This window comes from Cervus canadensis, chromosome 2 (assembly GCF_019320065.1).
Source record: "Cervus canadensis isolate Bull #8, Minnesota chromosome 2, ASM1932006v1, whole genome shotgun sequence".
Taxonomy (NCBI): Eukaryota; Metazoa; Chordata; class Mammalia; order Artiodactyla; family Cervidae; genus Cervus; species Cervus canadensis.
Window position 1 is genome coordinate 78,445,155 of NC_057387.1, and position 19,867 is coordinate 78,465,021.

The 19,867-nt window shown below is 39.5% G+C and overlaps 1 protein-coding gene across 11 annotated transcripts in view; it reads right to left on the bottom strand.

The window, feature by feature from the left end:
• Positions 1-19,286, bottom strand: part of ATG4C (autophagy related 4C cysteine peptidase) — a 100,433-nt gene extending 81,147 nt beyond the window's left edge. For 4 of the 11 annotated variants that reach the window (XM_043461108.1, XM_043461116.1, XM_043461105.1 and 1 more), the window contains exons 1-2: positions 19,112-19,255; positions 14,753-14,856 (exon numbers count right to left, since the gene is read on the bottom strand). The gene's annotated coding sequence lies outside the window, so the exon portion shown is untranslated. Of the gene's footprint in view, positions 1-14,752; positions 14,857-19,111 lie in introns of all 11 variants that reach the window. The other 7 variants (XM_043461115.1, XM_043461109.1, XM_043461107.1 and 4 more) reach the window with 5 other exon arrangements.
• Between the last annotated feature and the right edge of the window lie 581 nt (positions 19,287-19,867).

Below are 19,867 nucleotides of genomic sequence, written 5' to 3' on the forward strand. Positions count from 1 at the left end.
CCATCCCGATCCCCCCTCCCACCTCCCTCTCCACCCGATTCCTCTGGGTCTTCCCAGTGCACCAGGCCCGAGCACTTGTCTCATGCATCCCACCTGGGCTGGTGATCTGTTTCACCATAGATAGTATACATGCTGTTCTTTTGAAATATCCCACCCTCACATTCTCCCACAGAGTTCAAAAGTCTGTTCTGTATTTCTGTGTCTCTTTTTCTGTTTTGCATATAGGGTTATCGTTACCATCTTTCTAAATTCCATATATATGTGTTAGTATGCTGTCATGTTCTTTATCTTTCTGGCTTACTTCACTCTGTATAAGGGGCTCCAGTTTCATCCATCTCATTAGGACTGGTTCAAATGAATTCTTTTTAACAGCTGAGTAATATTCCATGGTGTATATGTACCACAGCTTCCTTATCCATTCATCTGCTGATGGGCATCTAGGTTGCTTCCATGTCCTGGCTATTATAAACAGTGCTGCGATGAACATTGGGGTGCACGTGTCTCTTTCAGATCTGGTTTCCTCAGTGTGTATGCCCAGAAGTGGGATTGCTGGGTCATATGGCAGGTCTATTTCCACTCTTTTAAGAAATCTCCACACTGTTTGTCTCTGCTTTTTAATATGCTGTCTAGGTTGGTCATAACTTTCCTTCCAAGGAGTAAGCGTCTTTTAATTTCATGGCTGCAATCACCATCTGCAGTGATTTTGGAGCCCCCCAAAATAAAGTCTGACACTGTTTCCACTGTCTCCCCATCTATTTCCCATGAAGTGATGGGACCAGATGCCAAGATCTTAGTTTTCTGAATGTTGAACTTTAAGTCAACTTTTTCACTCTCCTCTTTCACTTTCATCAAGAGGCTTTTTAGTTCCTCTTCACTTTCTGCCATAAGGGTGGTGTCATTTGCACATCTATTTCTGCTTTATTGACTATGCCAAATCCTTTGACTGTGTGGATCACAATAAACTGTGGAAAATTCTGAAAGAGATGGGAATACCAGACCACCTGACCTGCCTCTTGAGAAACCTATATGCAGGTCAGGAAGCAACAGTTAGAACTGGACATGGAACAACAGACTGGTTCCAAATAGTTTGAAAAGGAGTACGTCAATGCTGTATATTGTCACCCTGCTTATTTAACTTATATGCAGAGTACATCATGAGAAACGCTGGGCTGGAAGAAGCACAAGCTGGAATCAAGATTGCCGGGAGAAATATCAATAACATAGTGTTTAGGTCAATTATATATCAAAAACAAACTCATAGAAAAAGAAATCATATTTGTGTTTACGAAACACGAGAGGAGGGAAGGAACTGGATGAAGGCAGTCAAAAGGTAGAAACTTCCAGTTATAAGATAGATAAGTACTAGGAATGGAATTAACAACATGATAAATATAATTAACCCTGCTGTGTGTTATATATGACGGCTGTTAAGAGAGTAAATAGTAAGAATTCCCACCACAAGAAAAAAAATGTTCTATTTCTTTAGTTTTGTAGCTACAAGATGATGGATGTTCACTCCACTTATTGATAGTCATTTTTTCATCATGTATGTAAGTCAAATCACTATGTTGTACATCTTAAACTTATATAGTGCTGTATGTCAATTACATCTCAAGAAAGCTGGACAAAAAAAGAGTATGTATTTATTTAAAAATCAATGAAGAAAACAACTTTTTTCTTCATATTTATATGAAGAAAGCCAGGCGAAAGGCAAGACAAACAGTACTTTAACTACAAACGAGAAAATAAAAAATGAAGAAACCACAATTCTAAACTATCCCCACCCACTAATTTCCTTTCCAAAAGCTTTCCTGATTTAAAAATAAATAAAAATGAAAAATAAATAAATAAATAAATAAAAATGAACTAAAATTCATATGTTTATCAAGTATGAAATGAAAAGATGATTTACTTATTATCCAGTATATTTCAATCTCCTGTGATACCTCAAATACTTGGTGGGACTGCCCCAGGGGGTAAAAATATGCCAAAATTCTTGGTAATTTTATGTAGTGCTATCAGAGTTTCAGTCTGGAAAACCATCCAAATAGCATTCTTCACAATTTCCAAATACTTCTCACAAGAGATTCATGATTGATTTCTTAAAACTTAAGAGAAATTAGTAACCTTTTTTTTCAAATAAACTTTCTTTACTAATGCATACTAAAACGAATCTTATCATCCACCATTTCCACATTTCTGTTTGCTGTTTGCTGCTAAGTCATGTCAGTCGTGTCCAATTCTGTGTGACCCCATAGATGGCAGCCCACCAGGCTCCCATCCCTGGGATTCTCCAGGCAAGAAAGAATACTGGAGTGGGTTGCCATTTCCTTCTCCAGTGCATGAAAGTGAAAAGTGAAAGTGAAGTCGCTCAGTCGTGTCCGACTCTTCCCGACCCCAAGGACTGTAGCCTACCAGGCCCCTCCGCCCATGGGATTTTCCAGGCAAGAGTACTGGAGTGGGGTGCCATTGCCTTCTCTGTTTGCTGTTTACCTTCTGACAAATCCATTTTTAATTAAAAAATAATAGCACTTGGATTTCCCTGGTGGTCTAGTGGATAAGAACTGCCTTCCAACGCAGGGGATGTAGGTTCAGTCTCTGGTCACAGGTTCGATCTCTGATCAGCTAACTAAAATCCCATAGCCACGGGGTAAGTAAGCCCACATGCCTCAACTACAGAATCCACATGCTCTGGAGCCTGTGGGTCACAACCAAAGAGAAGCCCATGCACCACAACAAAAAATTCCACATGCTGCAAGTAAGACCCAATGCAGCAAAAAATAAATAAATATTTTTTTAATCGCATTAAAGAGGAGAAAGGGAATTCTGGTGGCTCAGTAGTAAAGAATCTGACTGCAATGAAGGAGATGTGGGTTCAATCTCTGGGTCAGGAAGATCCACTTGAGAAGGAAATAGCAACCCACTCCAGTATTCTTGCCTGGGAAATCCCATGGACAGAGGAGCCTGGTGGGTTACAGTCCATGGGGTCGCAAGAGTCAGACATGACTTAGCAACTAAACCACCATCACGAAAATGAGGAAACTCTTTAACTCAGTAAACACAGATAAAGCTACTAGATGACGTTTATTACTAAACTTTATTGTTAATGATTTGAAAAGACAGTGAAGACTAAATAGATCTATTTTGGAAGGCAGAACTACAACATCTGATACGAAAATATCCATTGAGACCTAAATGTCAGTTTCAGAGAGTCACTTATCTAACCATACCATGCATTAAGACAGTCAACAAATTACAAACTGATAAATGTAAAAGATACTCAAATCAATGTCCTTAAAGGGCAGATGAAGGTAACCAGCTTCTCTCATGTGGCAATAAATAGAACATTTTATCCACTGAGGATTTAAAGCCAGTAAAAACTCCTGACAGAACTTAAGGGACTGACTCTACAGAATATATCTCAGTCACATAGCACAACCAATGAAAACACTGCAGGCTTCTGGGATTTGTGTATGCTCGCACATCTTCCCCAAATGGTATTCCGCAGCAAAAGGAACATAGATATTGATTTAGAATTTTTCATGTGCGTTTAGCTATACCATCAAATAAAATGAGCTTTGAGGAAGTTTTTCATCTACTGTAACCTTTTCTACCTGCTTCCTTTTTTAGTAACAAATATCAATCCCTTGTCTGACCTTGAATGTCTCTCAATATGTTGGCCTGCCATCTCTGTTGTTATTTCTTATTTCCATCTCAGTTCTTTTGTTTACAGAAACATCAACTGTCACACTCACTTCTATTCCCTCTCTTTTCCTATACTTGCCAGTCTTCTATGTTCATGCACGGAACTAAAACTAGCCTAAAAATGTTCAGTTTTTAAACCTAGCAAGGCTTTTTTAAAGTAGCAAATATGAAGAAAGGGAAAGTAGAAGTAATATTTATGCGGATTGTCCTCTTTCAGAGCTAAGGGTTAAGCAATGTAAATGGCAATACGAGATAAAAAGACTGAGGAAAGGAACAAGAAACATAGAAAGGGCAGGACATGCATATTCAGTGGCTTCCCGGGTGGCTCAGTGGTAAAGAATCCGCCTGCCAATGTAGGAGACACATTAGACGTGGGTTTGATCCCTGGGTTGGGAAGACCCTCTGGAGGAGGGAATGGCAACCCACTCCAGTATTCTTACCTGGAAAATTCCATGGACAGAGGAGCCTGGTGGGCAACAGTTCATGGGGTTGCAAAGAGACTTAGCGACTGAGCACACACGCATATCCAGAAGCTGATTTGGTAGTTTTCCCTCAAGTATACATCCTGCAAACATTCTTAGAGTTCTTCAGGATTGCATCCTCCATTTAAAGACACTAAATCAATGCACAGCTACTGTGTAATGATGATATAAATAAAATGTACTATTTATGTGTTCTCTTAAATTTGAAATGAAAAAAACTTGGTACTAAATAGACATTTACCCTCCCATATGAGTTGTATTGCAAAATTCAGACTTAAATTCAAGAAAGTAGGGAAAACCACTAGGCCATTCAGGTGAGACTTAAATCAAATCTCTTACAATTAAACAGTGGGAGTGGCAAATAGATTCAAGGGATTAGATCTGATAAGAGTGCCTGAAGAACTATGAACAGAGGTTCGTAATATTGTACAGGAGATGGTGATCAAAACTATCCTCAAGAAAAAGAAATGCAAAAAGGCAAAATGATTGTCTGAGGAGGCCTCACAAATAGCTAAGAAAGGAAGAGAAGCAAAAGACAAGGGAGAAAAGGAAAGCTATATCCGTCTGAATGCAGAGTTCCAAAGAATAGCAAGGAGAGATAAGAAAGACTTCCCAAGAGATCAATGCAGAGAAATAAAGAACAACAGAATGGGAAAGACTAGAGATCTCTCCAAGAAAACTAGAGATACCAAGGGAGTATTTCATGCAAAGATGGGTACAATAAAGGATAGAAACGGTATGAACCTAACAGAAACAGAAGATATTAAGAAGACGTGGCAAGACTATACAGAAGAATTATACAAAAAAGATCTTAATGACCCAGATAACCAGGATGGTGTGATCACTCATCTAGAGTCAGACATCCTGAAATGCAAAGTCAAGTGAGCCTTAGGAAGTATCACTACGAACAAAGCTAGTGGAGGTGATGGAATTCCAGTTGAGCTATTTCAGATCCAAAAAGATGATGCTGTGATAGTGCTGTACTCAATATGCCAGCAAATTTGGAAAACTAAGCAGCGGCCACAGGACTGGAAAATATCCGTTTTCATTCCAATCCCAAAGAAAGTAAAAGTGCAAGTCACTCAGTTGTGTCCGACTCTTTGTGACCCCACGGACTATACAATTCTCCAGGCCAGAATACTGGAGTGGGTAGCCTTTACCTTCTCCCAAGGTTGGGGAGAAGTTGGGGATCTTCCCAACCCAGGGATCAAACTCAGGTCTCCTGCATTGCAGGCGGTTGTTTACCAGCTGAGCCACAAGGGAAGCCCATCCCAAAGAAGGGCAGTGCCAAAGAATGTTGAAATTAGTGCACAATTGCACTCATTTCACATGTCAGCAAGGTAATGCTCAAAATCCTCCAAGCTAAGCTTCAACAGTACGTGAAGCAAGAACTTCCAGATGTGTAAGCTGGATTTAGAAAAGGCAGAGGAGCCAGAGATCAAATTGCCAACATCCATTGGATAATAGAAAAAGCAAGAGAATTCCAGAAAAACATCTACTTCTGCATCACTGACTATGCTAAAGACTGTGTGTGGATGAAAACAAACTGGAAAACTCTTCAAGAGATGTGAATACCAAACCACCTTACCTGCCTCCTGAGAAACCTGTATGCGACTCAAGATGCAACAGTTGGAACCAGACATGGAACAATAGACTGGTTCAAAATTGGGAAAGAAGCACGTCAAGGCTGTTTACTGTCACACTGCTTATTTAAATTACATGCAGAGTACATCATGTGAAATGCCAGGCTGGATGAAACACAAGGTGGAATCAAGATTGCTGGGAGAAATATCAATAACCTCAGATATGCAGATGACACCACCCTTATGGCAGAAAGTGAAGAAGAACCAAAGAGCCTCTTGATGAAAGTGAAAGAGAGTGAAAAAGCTGACTTAAAACCCAAACATTCAAAAAACTAAGATCACGGCATCCAGTCCCATCATTTTATGGCAAATAGATAGGGATAAAGTGGAAATAGTGACAGACTTTATTTTCTTGGGTTCCAAAATCACTGCAGATGGTGACTGCAACCATGAAATTAAAAGACGCTTGCTCCTTGGAAGAAAAGCCATGACAAACCTAGACAGCATATGAAAAAGCAGAGACATTACTTTGCCAACAAAAGTCCATCTAGTCAAAGCTACAGTTTCTCTGGTAATCATGTATGGATGTGAGAGCTGGACAATAAAGAACGTTGAGTGCAGGAGAATTGATGCTTTCTAACTGTGGTGTTGGAGAAGACTCTTGAGAGTCCCTTGGACAGCAAGGAGATCAAACCAATCCTAAAGGAAATCAGTCCTGAACATGCATTGGAAGGACTGATGCTGAAGCTGAAACTCCAATACTTTGGCCACCTGATACAGAGAGTCAACTCCTTAGAAAAGAACCTGATGCTGGGAAAGATTGAGGGCAGGAGGAGAAGGGGATGACAGAGGATGAGATGGTTGGATGGCATCACCGACTCAATGGACATGAGTTGAGAAAGCTCCGGGAGATGGTGAAGGACAAGGAAGCCTGGCATGCTGCAGTCCATGAGTCAAAAAGAGTCAGACACGACTGAGTGACCGAACAACAACAATGAGTTGTATCAACTGCCAGTAGGCAAAAGCCTTCACCTGTGCAGCACAGAGTATTACTTGTCCACAGATTAGAAAGTCATCATGATAACCAACCTAAACGGTTAAAGACTACAGTAAGAACTTTTGATGTTTTCTGGGCTGTCTTAAGCATTTCTTGATCTTATCTCTAAGAAGAACATAATATTGACTATGGTTTGATTTGTTGTTCAGGTGCTAGGTTGGGTCCGACTCTTTTGACCTGATGGACTGCAGTGCACCAGACTTCCCTGTCCTTCACTATCTCCAGGAGTTTGCTCAGATTCATGTCCATTGAGTCAGTGTTGCTATCTAACCATCTCATCCTCTGCTACTCTCGTCTCCTTTTGCCTATGTCAGTACCTCAGTAACCTCTGATGATGCCAAGATAACTATGAATGCTTGCAGCCTCCATACTTAAAAATGCCATTTTGCAAGCTATTAAGTATACAGTCTACATATAAGAAATAAAACACTAGGTCAAGTTATTTAATCAACAAAATAAACTTAACCTCTATAAAAACTCAAGGATGTCAGAATCTTAGGATTAAAGAGGAACTTAAAAGCATCTAGGAACTATTAAGTAATAATATTAATAGTCTTGGCCATTTTCCCACCCAGTACATTCCAATCTATCAGTAGCTTCTCCTAATCCTCTCTTCCACATGCTTGGATGGGAGCAGCAGTGAAAGAAAATGTGTAAGTTAAAAAAAAAAAAATCACTGTTCTCCCAGGAATCTGATCTGCTCTCCGGTTTGGACTTATTAATCACTAATCAGGTTCATCCACTCCTACAGCAGCACAATTTCCTTTACAACAACCTTGCCAAGTGCATTCAACCAGTCTCTGAATGAACACTCCTAGGACAGGGAACTCAGTATATAATGAGCTTTGTACTGAGCTGAATATACAGCTATAAGTTTAAAAGTTTGATAATATTTAAACTATTTATTCTCTACTAACATAATGAGTCCCTTGGACATCAAGGAGATTAACCCAATCAATCCTAAAGGAAATCAATCCTGGACATTCACTGGAATGACTGATACTAAAGCTGAAGCTCCAATACTTTGGCCACCTGATGCCAAGAGCCAATTCACTGGAAAAAATCCTGATGCCGGGAATGACTGAGAACAGGAGGAGATGGGGACAAAAGAGGATGAAATGGTTGGATGGCATTAGTGACTCAATGGACATGAGTTTGAGCCAACTCCAGAAGATAATGAAGGACAGGGAAGCCTGGCGTGCTGGAGTTCCTGGAGTCACAAGGAGTCGGAGACAACTTAGCTACTGAACAATAACAACAATTATAAACACCTACACTTGCTTGAAAGACATATAGAACCAAAAGTCTCTGTCCTGATAATTTCCACTAACAGTTCCTGGCTGTGTTTTCTGAAATCAATCCCTCTTCCATTTGACAGCCCATCAGAAAGTTTAAGACAAACTTCTTGGGCTCCCCTCATGGTTGAGGGGTTAAGAATCAGCCTGCCAACGCAGAGGACACGGGTTCGAACCCTGCTCTGGGAAGATCCCACATGCTGAGAGGCAACTAAGTCCCTGACCACAACTGCTGAGGGTGCGTTCTACAGCCCGCATGCTGCAACTACTGACACCTGGGTACCTAGAGCCTCTGCTGCGCAATGAGACAAGCCACCAAACAGGAAGCTGGGGAAACACACCCAGAGAGCAGCTCCAGCTCTCCACAGCTAGAGAACGCCCTTGGGCAGCAACAAACACCCAGTGCAGCCAAAAATAAATCTTAAAAAAAAAAAAGACATACTTCTTGTTCCTCGCCCCACCCCATCATCTCTTTTCACTTTCAATATTCTTAGTTCCTTCAGTTAGTCAGAGGATTGTTATATGAGTGGTAACGAGTGCCTCAATCAGGGTGCTGGTAAAGGGATAAGGAATAAGGAGATACAAGCAAGAAACTTGAGACGGGAGAATGAGCAACATCATATATGAATATTTATATGCCCACATACAGGAGAGAGACTAAAGTGACTGAGATTTCAGGTCTGATGTCTAAGAGGATAATGATACTATTAACAGAAAAGGGGAACCCAGGGATAAAAAGCTAAAGAAAGATGGGGGATTCAGCGTGAGACACAGTGATTTTGAGATTTGTAACAAACAAATTTGGATAAGATCTCTTCCAAGTCCCATTCCATTCGATACTCTTGTCAAGGAAAAGGTGCAACCATGTTATTGAAACTAGAAATTACATATCATATAAACACAAAGCATCATATTTATTCATTCATCCAGTATTGCAGTGCTTATTTCTGTAAGGCACTATATGAAATACAATAAGCCACAAAACCCAGTTCCTGTCCCCATTAACACTGCATTTTAATAAGCAAGATGTTTATAACTAATCAGAACTCAAGACTGACTGTGGCTATGTCTCACATTAGACATATAAAATGCTCAATTATTAAGAGAAATATTTTTTCCCTTTCCAGTGAGAATATTCACACATGAAAAGGCATTCTTTAAATACGAAGAACAAGGACATACAAATAACAACTTTCTATTCTGGGTGTAAATACAGGAAAACACTAGCCATAGTTTTTAGGAGTGAGTTAAAGTACCCTGCACAATTATATCTATTGTCAAAGATTAATGCTTGAATTGTATTATCAGTCAAAAGAAGAGCATTGTTTAAAATGTTCACAAGCACAATTGTTCTGGCTTACAACTGGAATTGTTTGATGTCATTTTTCTCAACATTTTTAATTTTAAATAATAAAAAATGACACCAGTTTGAAAACAGACTTAGTTTAAAGCCTTATAAATAGATAAAAACTGCATATTCTCTAACTGTTCTAGAGTTTCCTATTACTACATATTATGATATCATTTTAAATTATTACGTCTACTTTAGTAGTTTTACAGATAACCAATTTTACAGGAAGTCTATTAAAAAGTACTTTAGTAGGAACTTAATATTCTAAATTGATAACATAATCACAGAAAAAATAATTCAAATAACTCTGAGCATCTACTTCGACTATACATCTTTAGAGGGATATATTCTAAGGACATAAACTGGCCACGAAATCTTTACTTGGTAAATCTGTTGTAGGAGGGAGTATCAGTACAGTAATTCCAAAACTATCATATGTGTGTGTGTGGTGTGTGTGTACTTGCGTGTGCATGCTTAGTCGCTCAGTCATGTCTGACTCTTTGCGACCCCATGGACTGTAGCCTGCCAAGCTCCTCTGTCAATGGAATTCTCCAGGCAAGAATACTGGAGTGGGTTGCCATGCCCTCCTCCAGGCATATATGTGTGTAAGACAGAGTAAATATAAATGAGTAAATATATTAATATGGCTGAGAATCAGAATTCTCCCTGTAGGAAAAGGAAGACACAGATATAAACTGAGTGAAGGTAAAGCTGAACTCTGTGGTTTTGAACTTGAAGGTATCCTATAAAATCATCATTTCTTTTAAAACATGTGTGTGTGTGCGTTTGTGTGTGTGTCCCTTTAAAGGGCCTAAAAGCAATGATACTCCAGTAGTAACAAGCTTTTTGAATGCCCAAATTTTGGTTTCTAAGTACCATTTTTCCACTAAAATGAACAAGGGTGCTGGTGGTAAAAAAGGGTGATAAAAGTGTTGATTCCAAACGTCAAGCAGACAATATATAAGGTAAGCCTGGAACACTTATTGTACAAAAAAGGAAGAAGGTACCCAAATACCAATATGGACATATACAAAGGTCACAGGAACTACTTTGAAGGGACTAATCAAATTTGAGATAACTCAATCATCAAAAAAGAATAAAGCTAACACGGGCTCCCCTGGTGGCTGAGTGGTAAGAAACCACCTGTCAATGCAGGAGACACGGGTTTAAACCCTGGTCCAGGAAGATTCAACATGCTGCGAGTAACAAGGCCTGTGCACCACAACTATTGAGCCTGTACTCTAGAGCCCAGGAGCTGCAATTACTGAGCCCACGTGCTGCAACTACTGAAACCTGTACACCCTAGGGCCCATGTTCCACAGCAAGAGAAGCCACTGCAACGAGAAGCCCACTTGGCAAACTACAGAAAAGCCCGTGCGGCAGTGAAGACCCAACGCAGCCAAAAATAACTAATTAATGTAATTGTTTTTTAAAAGAATAATGGTAACAGATCATCACACTGGATAAATTTTTAAAAAAGGAATCATTGGTTACACAATGAAACTAAGAAGGAAAGGAGAAGGAATACATTTTCTTTAGAGAGACAGTCAACCAACACATGTAGATGGAATGAGAGAACTGGAAAACCATTATCTGCAAACCAGCAATGCCATGGTTGATTCAGAAAAGGATCATCTATGTTTACTAAAACCACTGTTATAGAAAAAAATTAATAGAAAACAGAATATCCAATGATAAAGTAACACCCCCAGAGATTAATTACTAAATACAAAACAGAATATATATCTTTAGAACGTAGGAATCTGTCTAACCTAAGCGGTCAACCTTAACATCACCAATAACTTACAAATTGTCATTATATTACTCTTGAAGTAATCAAATGAAAAGTTTACAATAACTATCAAATAATAACAATCTTAGGAAAAAAAAAATACATAGCCTGCAACTGTGAGGAAACAATCAAATTCAGTTTGTGAGACATTCTACATACAACTGGCCTGGACTTTTCAAAACTGTCAAACTCTTGAAAGACCAAAAAAAGAAAAAGGAAGGAAGACAGGAGGAAAAAGATGAGGACTGTTCTAGAAAAAAGAAAACAGAGAGATGTGACAACTAAATATATTTTATAATCTGTTCTTAAATTTAATATTTTTTCCTGAAAAGTTATAAGGGAAATTACTGGAACATTTGGGTAAATATGAATTTTTTTCATATGGCCTGTACATTAGGTAATATTATCAAATAAAAATCAAATTATTGGGGTATGCTAATAGCATTATAGTTATGTTAAGAGGATGTCCTAGATCTTAGGAGATGCGTGACAAAATATTTAGGAAGACGGTGTCATAATGTTTCCACTTAACTTTCAAATGGTTCAACAGGAAAAAAAAAAAAAAAGTGTGCATTTGTGTGTGTGGTGGCACTTCCAGGTGGCATTAGTAGGTAAAGAACTCACCTGCCAATGCAGGCAGATGTAAAAGATGTAAGTTCCATCCCTGGGTTGAGAAGATCCCCTAGAGGAAGAAATAGCAACCCACTCCAGTATTCTTGCCTGGAGAAACCCATGGACAGAGGAGTCTGGTGGACTATAGCCCATGGGGTGACAAAGAGTTGGACATGACTAAAGTGACTAAGTGCACATGCACACACATGTATGTGTATGTGTGTGTGTGCACACACACACGCTAGAGAAAAAGCAAACGAGCCATAATGTTAACAAGTGAATCTAGGTGAAGGATATATAGGTATTATATTACTCTTTCAACTTTTTTTATAGGTTTATAACTTTCAAAGGAAAGTTAAGTTGGGGGAAAAAAGTAGGGTGGAAATTAACTTTAGAGCAGCTGATCAGATTTTATAACATTTAACTACTTTTTCACCCTATCCATAAGACCCAAAAGCCAATAAAAGTCCAGAAAGGTTGGACTAAAAAATAAAAGTAATAATTTTAACAAATAATAAGTAATTACAAGCTAGTCCATCGTTAATTTCCAATTGCAGCTATTGCTGTTGTTATTTAGTCGCTAAGTTATGTGCAACTCTTTTGCAACCCCATGGACCATAGCCCGCCAGGCTCCTCTGTCCATGGGATTCTTCAGGCAAGAATACTGGAGTGGGTTACCATTTCCTTCTCCAGGGGACCTTCCTGACTTAGGGATCAAATCTGAGTCTCTTGCATTGACAGGCAGATTCTGGTGAGAATTCTGTGAAAGATGACATGTGCTAACTCATTTAGGATGAGTAATTGTGAATATTTAACTTATATGCAGAGTACATCATGAGAAACGCTGGGCTGGAAGATGCACAAGCTGGAATCAAGATTGCCGGGAGAAATATCAACAACCTCAGATATGCAGGTGACACCACCCTTATGGCAGAAAGTGAAGAGGATCTAAAGAGCCTCTTGATGAAAGTGAAAGAGGAGAGTGATAAAGTTGGCTTAAAGCTCAACATTCAGAAAACTAAGATCATGGCATCTGGTCCCATCACTTCATGGGAAATACATGGGGAGACAGTGGAAACAGTGTCAGACTTTATTTTTTTGGGCTCCAAAATCACTGCAGATGGTGACTGCAGCCATGAAATTAAAAGATGCTTACTCCTTGGAAGGAAAGTTATGACCAACCTATATAGCATATTAAAAAGCAGAGACATGACTTTGCCAACAAAGGTCCATCTAGTCAAGGCTATGGTTTTTCCAGTGGTCATGTATGGATGTGAGAGTTGGACTGTGAAGAAAGCTGAGCGCTGAAGAACTGATGTTTTTGAACTGTGGTGTTGGAGAAGACTCTTGAGAGTCCCTTGGATTGCAAGGAGATCCAACCAGTCCATCCTAAAGGAGATCAGTCCTGGGTGTTCATTGGAAGGACTGATGCTGAAGCTGAAACTCCAGGTACTTTGGCCACCTCATGCGAAGAGTTGACTCATTGGAAAAGACCCTGGTGCTGGGAGGGATTGGGGGCAGGAGAAGGGGACGACAGAGGATGAGAGGGCCGGATGGCATCACCGACTCGATGGACATGAGTCTGAGTAAACTCCGGGAGTTTGTGATGGACAGGGAGGCCTGGCATGCTGCGATTCATGAGGTCGCAAAGAGTCGGACACGACTGAGCGACTGAACTGAACTAAACTGAATTGTGAATTAACAAAAGCTTTCTTATATTTTCCCTAAACCCAAATATGACTACCAAACAAAATTTTTTACCCAGTTGAGATCTATAAGTTAAAAGGAAGTCTAAAATTAAAATGTTGTACAGAAATCCAGATGATCTCAGACACATCACTATAATAATAATCATAACAATACTGTACTGGGAATTTCATTAACCTATGCACACATCCCATCTCATTTAATCTTCACAACAACTCTATAAGCCAGGTACTATTACTATACTCATTTTATAGATTTAAAAACTAACAAAGGCTAAATCCTGCAAGATTATACTGCTACAAAACAGCAAAACACACCTTGAATCCAGGCAACCTGACTCCAAGCCCAAACTTTTTGCTCTGTACTCTCTACAGCTTTTTACTATGAAATATAAAGTTTAAATAACCAACTGTACTGATCCAATATCTACCAAAAATTACATAAAGTAGTCATTTCAGAAAAAATCAAAAGCATTCCCTAAAGCACATTTATACTTATATATATATATACCAATTGAATGAAATTAGAATTTAACCAGATGCCCAATTTATTGCCAAATCCTAAGTGAAAATAAAGATGATATACAGCTTTATTATTCAGTTATCTATTCATATATATGGTTAAATATGTCACATATAAATTCAAAACAAATTCCAATATTTTTCCAAAGGCCTTCATCTAGAACTTCCTCCCTGCCCACTCAAGAAAAATAATACTGAAAAAACTTATTTCAGGTACACTATTTCTCAAATATACTTAAACAATGACATAAAGGGAAAAAAAGAATAATTAAGACATTAACCTTTAACACTGATGCCACAGTGAAAACAAACAAAGCATGTGCCCCCCAAGCCCAGTCATCTTACACTGTTTTCTGTCTCATGAACTATCCATCAATCCATCTAGATACACAAGCCAAAAAAATCTAGTGGTGACCAGTGTCACCTTTCTCTCCCTCATTTCCCATACCCAATTAATCACCAAATTCCACACCTAAACATCTCTAAAACCCATCCACTTTTATTTATCTTCACCATCACTTTATCTAAGGTATTACCGCCTCTTATATGGCCTCTTCTCATCTGCACTCTCTTCTCTGTAAACAGTGTTTCTTCCATATAGCATCTAGTCTTTTTTCATAAAACATAACAAACAGTTGCACCGTTACCTTTTTTGATGGAATACTTGATTTATGTCTGCCTTCCCTCGTACATTTTGTGTGGTAGAGACTCTATTTACTCATCACCATATCACCGTGGCCTAGAAAAGTGCCTAGTAAATAAATATATAAATTTTAAATGACTGAATGCACGTCAAAGATTACAAATTTTATTTATAAATATTCCAAAAAAATTAAGTAGTTATAAGGTTCATGAACCATTATAAGGAGTACCTTATTTCATCATTTCTAGATCACACATTGTTACATTTTTTTCATTTTTTTTTATTTTTACATCTGTAACTCTGAAACTGAATACATCTTATAGTCAACAATCACTGTATGCTTAATTGGCATTTTTTTTCTTTCATAGCAGTTCATAAAATAATGGCACATCTTGGAATAAAATAAACAAGGGGGAAAAAAACCTCATGATTTGATGAAACAGGTAAATCTGGCTCACTCGGTTCAAACCTGGTAGGCTAACCTCTCTTTTCCATTGGCTACTGTGCTACTGCCAGTATTCAATAATTAACAGGGCCTACTGGTTCTTTCACCAACAGCTATCAAATCAATTCCTTTCCTTAAATCCCAAAATAATGACACTACACCTACCTAATTTCACGTTGCCAGCTGAGTTCTTGCCCTAGCTTCATTCATTTAAATATTTGCTTCAAATTCTACCAACACTGTGCACCTATATGCAAAGAACTGAAGATACAAAACACTCCAGCTATCTGTCCTTCCCACTAATCTCTCTCCTATAATTTAGAATTTTGCTCATTTTATGCCTCAAACTGGAACTACTTTCCTCCCCATTTCTATCTACCAAATTCCTACTCAATACTTTAGTTCTAGATCATATTTCTTCATGAAATATCCCCTAGTTAATCTGTCTTTCAACCTTAACATTCTAAAACACATGAAATCTAATGCATATTGGTTGCATTTTCTATACCATCTGAGCCACAAGGGAAGCCCCTACATTGGTTATATTTTCTGTTTCCTGAAGGCAAGGTTGACATGTCACACATTCTGATAGAGTGTAAGCTCCCTAACAGAAGGGATTTTTGTCCCTTTTGTTCACTGCTATATTCCCAGCATCTAGAAGAGCATCTGGTACATAATAGCTGCTTAGTAAATATCTACTGAACTAAAGCTCTCTAGTATGCGGTCAAGAAGCAACAGTTAGAATCAGACATGAAACAACACTGGTTAAAAATTGGGAAAGGAGTATGTCAAGGCTGTATATTGTCAGCCTGCTTATTTAACTTAAATGCAGAGTACAGTCAAAGCTCCATTACTTTGGCCACCTGATGCAAAGAACTGACTCATTGGAAAAGACCCTGAGAAAGATGAAGAAAGACTGAAGGCAGGAGGAGAAGGGGATGACAGAGGATGAGATGGTTGGATGGCATCACCGACTTGATGGACATGAGTTTGAGCAAGCTCTGGGAGTTGGTGATGGACTGGGAGGCCTGGCGTGCTGCAGTCCATGGGGTCACAAAGAGTCAGACATGACTGAGCAACTGAACTGAACTGAACTGCAGAGTACATCATAAAAATGCTGGGCTGAATGACTCACAAACTAGAATCAAGATTGCTGGGAGAAATAGCAATAACCTCAGAAATGCAGATGATACCACTTTAAAGGCAAAAAGCAGAGGAAATAAAGAGCCCTTTTCATGAGGGTGAAAGAGAATGAAAAAACTGGTTTAAAACTCAACATTCAAAAAATGAAGATCACGGCAGCTGGTCCCATCACTTCATGGCAATCAGATGGGGAAAAAAGTGGAAGCAGTGACTGACTTTATATTCTTGGGCCCCAAAATCACTGCAGACAATGAAGCCATGAAATTAAGACACCTGCTCCTTGGAAGAAAAGACATGACAAACCTAGACAGTATATTAAAAAGCAGAGACTTACTTTGCCAGCAAAGGTCCATCTAGTCAAAGCTATGGTTTTTCCAGTGGTCATGTATGAATGTGAGAGTTGGACCATAAAGAAGGCTGAGTACCGAAGAATTGATGCCTTTGAACTGTGGTGCTGGAGAAGACTCTTCAGAGTCCCTTGGACTGCAAGGAGATCCAATGAGTCAATCCTAAAGGAGATCAGTCCTGGGTGCTCATTGGAAGGACTGATGTTGAAGCTGAAGTTCCAATACTTTGACCACCTGACACAAAGAACCAACTCATTGGAAAAGACCCTGAGGCTGGGAAAGATTGAAGACAGAAGAAGAGGATGAGATGGTTGGATGGCATCACCGACTCACTAGACATGAGTTTGAGTGAACTCCAGGAGACAGTGAAGGACAGGGAAGCCTGGCATGCTGCAGGCCATGTGGTCGCAGAGTTGGATACAACTTGGTGACTGAACAACAACAATAATATACTCCAGGGTATAGAACAAATCTTTGCAGCTGTAGTAAGAGGGAAGAGTCAAAAGGAACTGGACTAAATGACTGGAACTCCTTGAGCTTCAGTTTCTTCATCTGCTAAATATAAATAATACTCAATAGCACACTGAGTTGTTATAATGATCCAATGCAATAATGCTTTAAAGCATCCAGGACAGAGCTGAGGACAAGAGGATGCTCTCAAAAAAAAAAAAAAAAGAGGATGCTCTCAGTAAATGTTTTGATGACAGTGTGACAATAGTTAAACAGTAAGCAGCATTCAATAAATGCCTATTAAATGAATAAAATCTCAGGAAAATATAAAAAGTTTGAGTAATGTCTAACCTCATCATTTATCCAATAAAAAATTCATGAGTGAATTAATTCTGAAATATACGTACATTCACCCTCAATCTTAAGCATGGTTGAGACCATTTTTGATTAGTTAGGAATAACACCACCAATTAGACAGTGTACAAGTATTAAAATAATTATACTTTACTGACACATAGAGATTATATTTGATTCCTAAAGAAGAACAATAATTTTACTATCAGAGTAGTAAATACTGAGAATAAAAGAAAGCTGCAAAGTTACTGAAGTTACATGGTCCCCAGAAAGCCAGGAAGTACAGAAGTTTATGTCTACAAAACACAAGTGAATAATAAATTATATAAAGCTGTTTTACCAGCTCCATCAAAATATATATGTGATAAACAATCACAACAAATAAACTCTTCAATATATTTGTATTCCATATTACAGGATAAAAAAGAGGATCCGTTAATGGATTTTAAACTCTTTTTACAAACCTATAATACTTCTTGTATTGGCTACTTTTTAACTTTAAACAGTTCCCAGAACTTTACAGTGAGATTATTAATTCAACATAGCATCAGATTACTGGAAACTCTCCCTTGTTTAGGGAAGACACTTTATTACTTTGTAAATTGGTTATACACAAACTTTTCATTTCAAAGCTTTTCCAATCCCTCTGGGTACTTTCAATGACTCACTATCTAATCACCAATCATAAACAACAAAGGAGGAAAGAGCTATTGTGTCTATCCACTATTAATTGTGTCTATCTGCTATTAATTGACATAAAATCGTCGCAAAAATTCCACCGGGGACATACGTCTTGAGTAGGAAAAGAGAAAAAGATCCCATCTAAGTATTTCAGATACAAGGAGCTCTAGGAGGAGGTAGTCTCCTTTAACCATGGGGTAGCAGTAACCCCTTGTGGGAAAATAATCAATACAAACCGAAAACGTAAGCCAAAGAGATCTTAAGTATAAACTCTACAGAGTCACGTTTAGCTGATCGTTGACGTCTCTTGTATTCACCAGTCCTAACAATGTATTTGAACCTCCAGCCTAAAAAGCCCTGAGATGCGGATGGAGGTGGAAGGGTTGAGGATGAGTAGGAACCAAATAGAGTGAGTAAACTGTTAAGGTCTGGATGGAAAAGCATTAAGATATTCAGGCAAATGTATTAAGTGTCTGAAGCAGTAACAAAGGCCTAAAAAGGGATAAAGGAGTGAGGAATGAGAAGATTAAGATCTTGAGGATCTGATTTGGGTTTTTTTTTTCTTCTTCTTCTTCTTCTTTTTATCGGAGAAAAATAGGGAAGGAGCTAAACAGATGCAAGAACTGAGGAGAAAACAGATCGTGCCTGAAACACTTAAGAAAACCCTCTAGAAGAGGGGGAACTGCTGCCCACAGGAAGGCTTACGGTTAGTTAGCTCTGGAGCCCAGGAAGGGCAAGGAGTCAGAAAAATGATACCAGAAAGGAGAGATGAGGGTGACGCCAAAACCCTCAGAGAGCCGAAAAGGTTGGCCACAGGGTTTCCATTGAGGGCAAGACCCCCCTCCCCCACTTTTCCTCAAGGACCCCGATCGTTCGAGGGGACCAGAGACACTTAGTCCCAACCTTCTCCTGAGGCTAGCAGAGTCAGGAGAAGAACCCTCACCAAAAAGAGAACTGGAGAAGTGTAAACAATGTGCAGGAGCCACCAACCGGGAAATGTTCCAGCTCGAGCAGCAGCCGCCCCAAAAGCAGCCGGCACACAAGCCGACTCTCCGACCTCAGCGCAGCAGCCACAGGCGCCTCGAGCTCCCCGGCCACCGTAGTCAGAGAAACGCCCCGCCCCACCCCCTTCAAACCTAGTAGGTCAGCCACTTCCGGGGCATCAAAGCCTATTGATTGGCGGCAGCAATAGCCAGACCAATGGCAAGACCCTGATGCTGGGAAAGATTGAAGGCGGGAGAAAAAGGGGACAAGAGAGCATGAGATGGTGGAACGGCATCACCGACTCAATGGACATGAGTTTGAGTAAACTCAGGGAGTTGGTGGTGGACAGGGAGGCCTGGCGTGCTGCAGTCCATGGGGTCGCAGAGAGTCGGACACGACTGAGCGACTGAACTGAACTGTGCAACAGCCACAGCGACAGGCCCCTGATCTATTTACTTCATCCATCCTTTTTTCGCTCCTTTCACCAGCCAGACTGTAAGCCAGCAAGCACAGAACCAAGGGAAAGTATCCACCTATAAGCGGTGTCTCTGATAGACAAAACATCATTCCTGCCTTGAGTTTCTGTTGAACAGACTTCAACTCCCATGAACACCACGCCCTCTCCTCGAACGCGGGAACTACAAGATCCAGCATGCACTGTGCCGCTTATTTTTCACTCTCCCCGAAACACCCGCAGACCCCAAAAGCGGTTTCA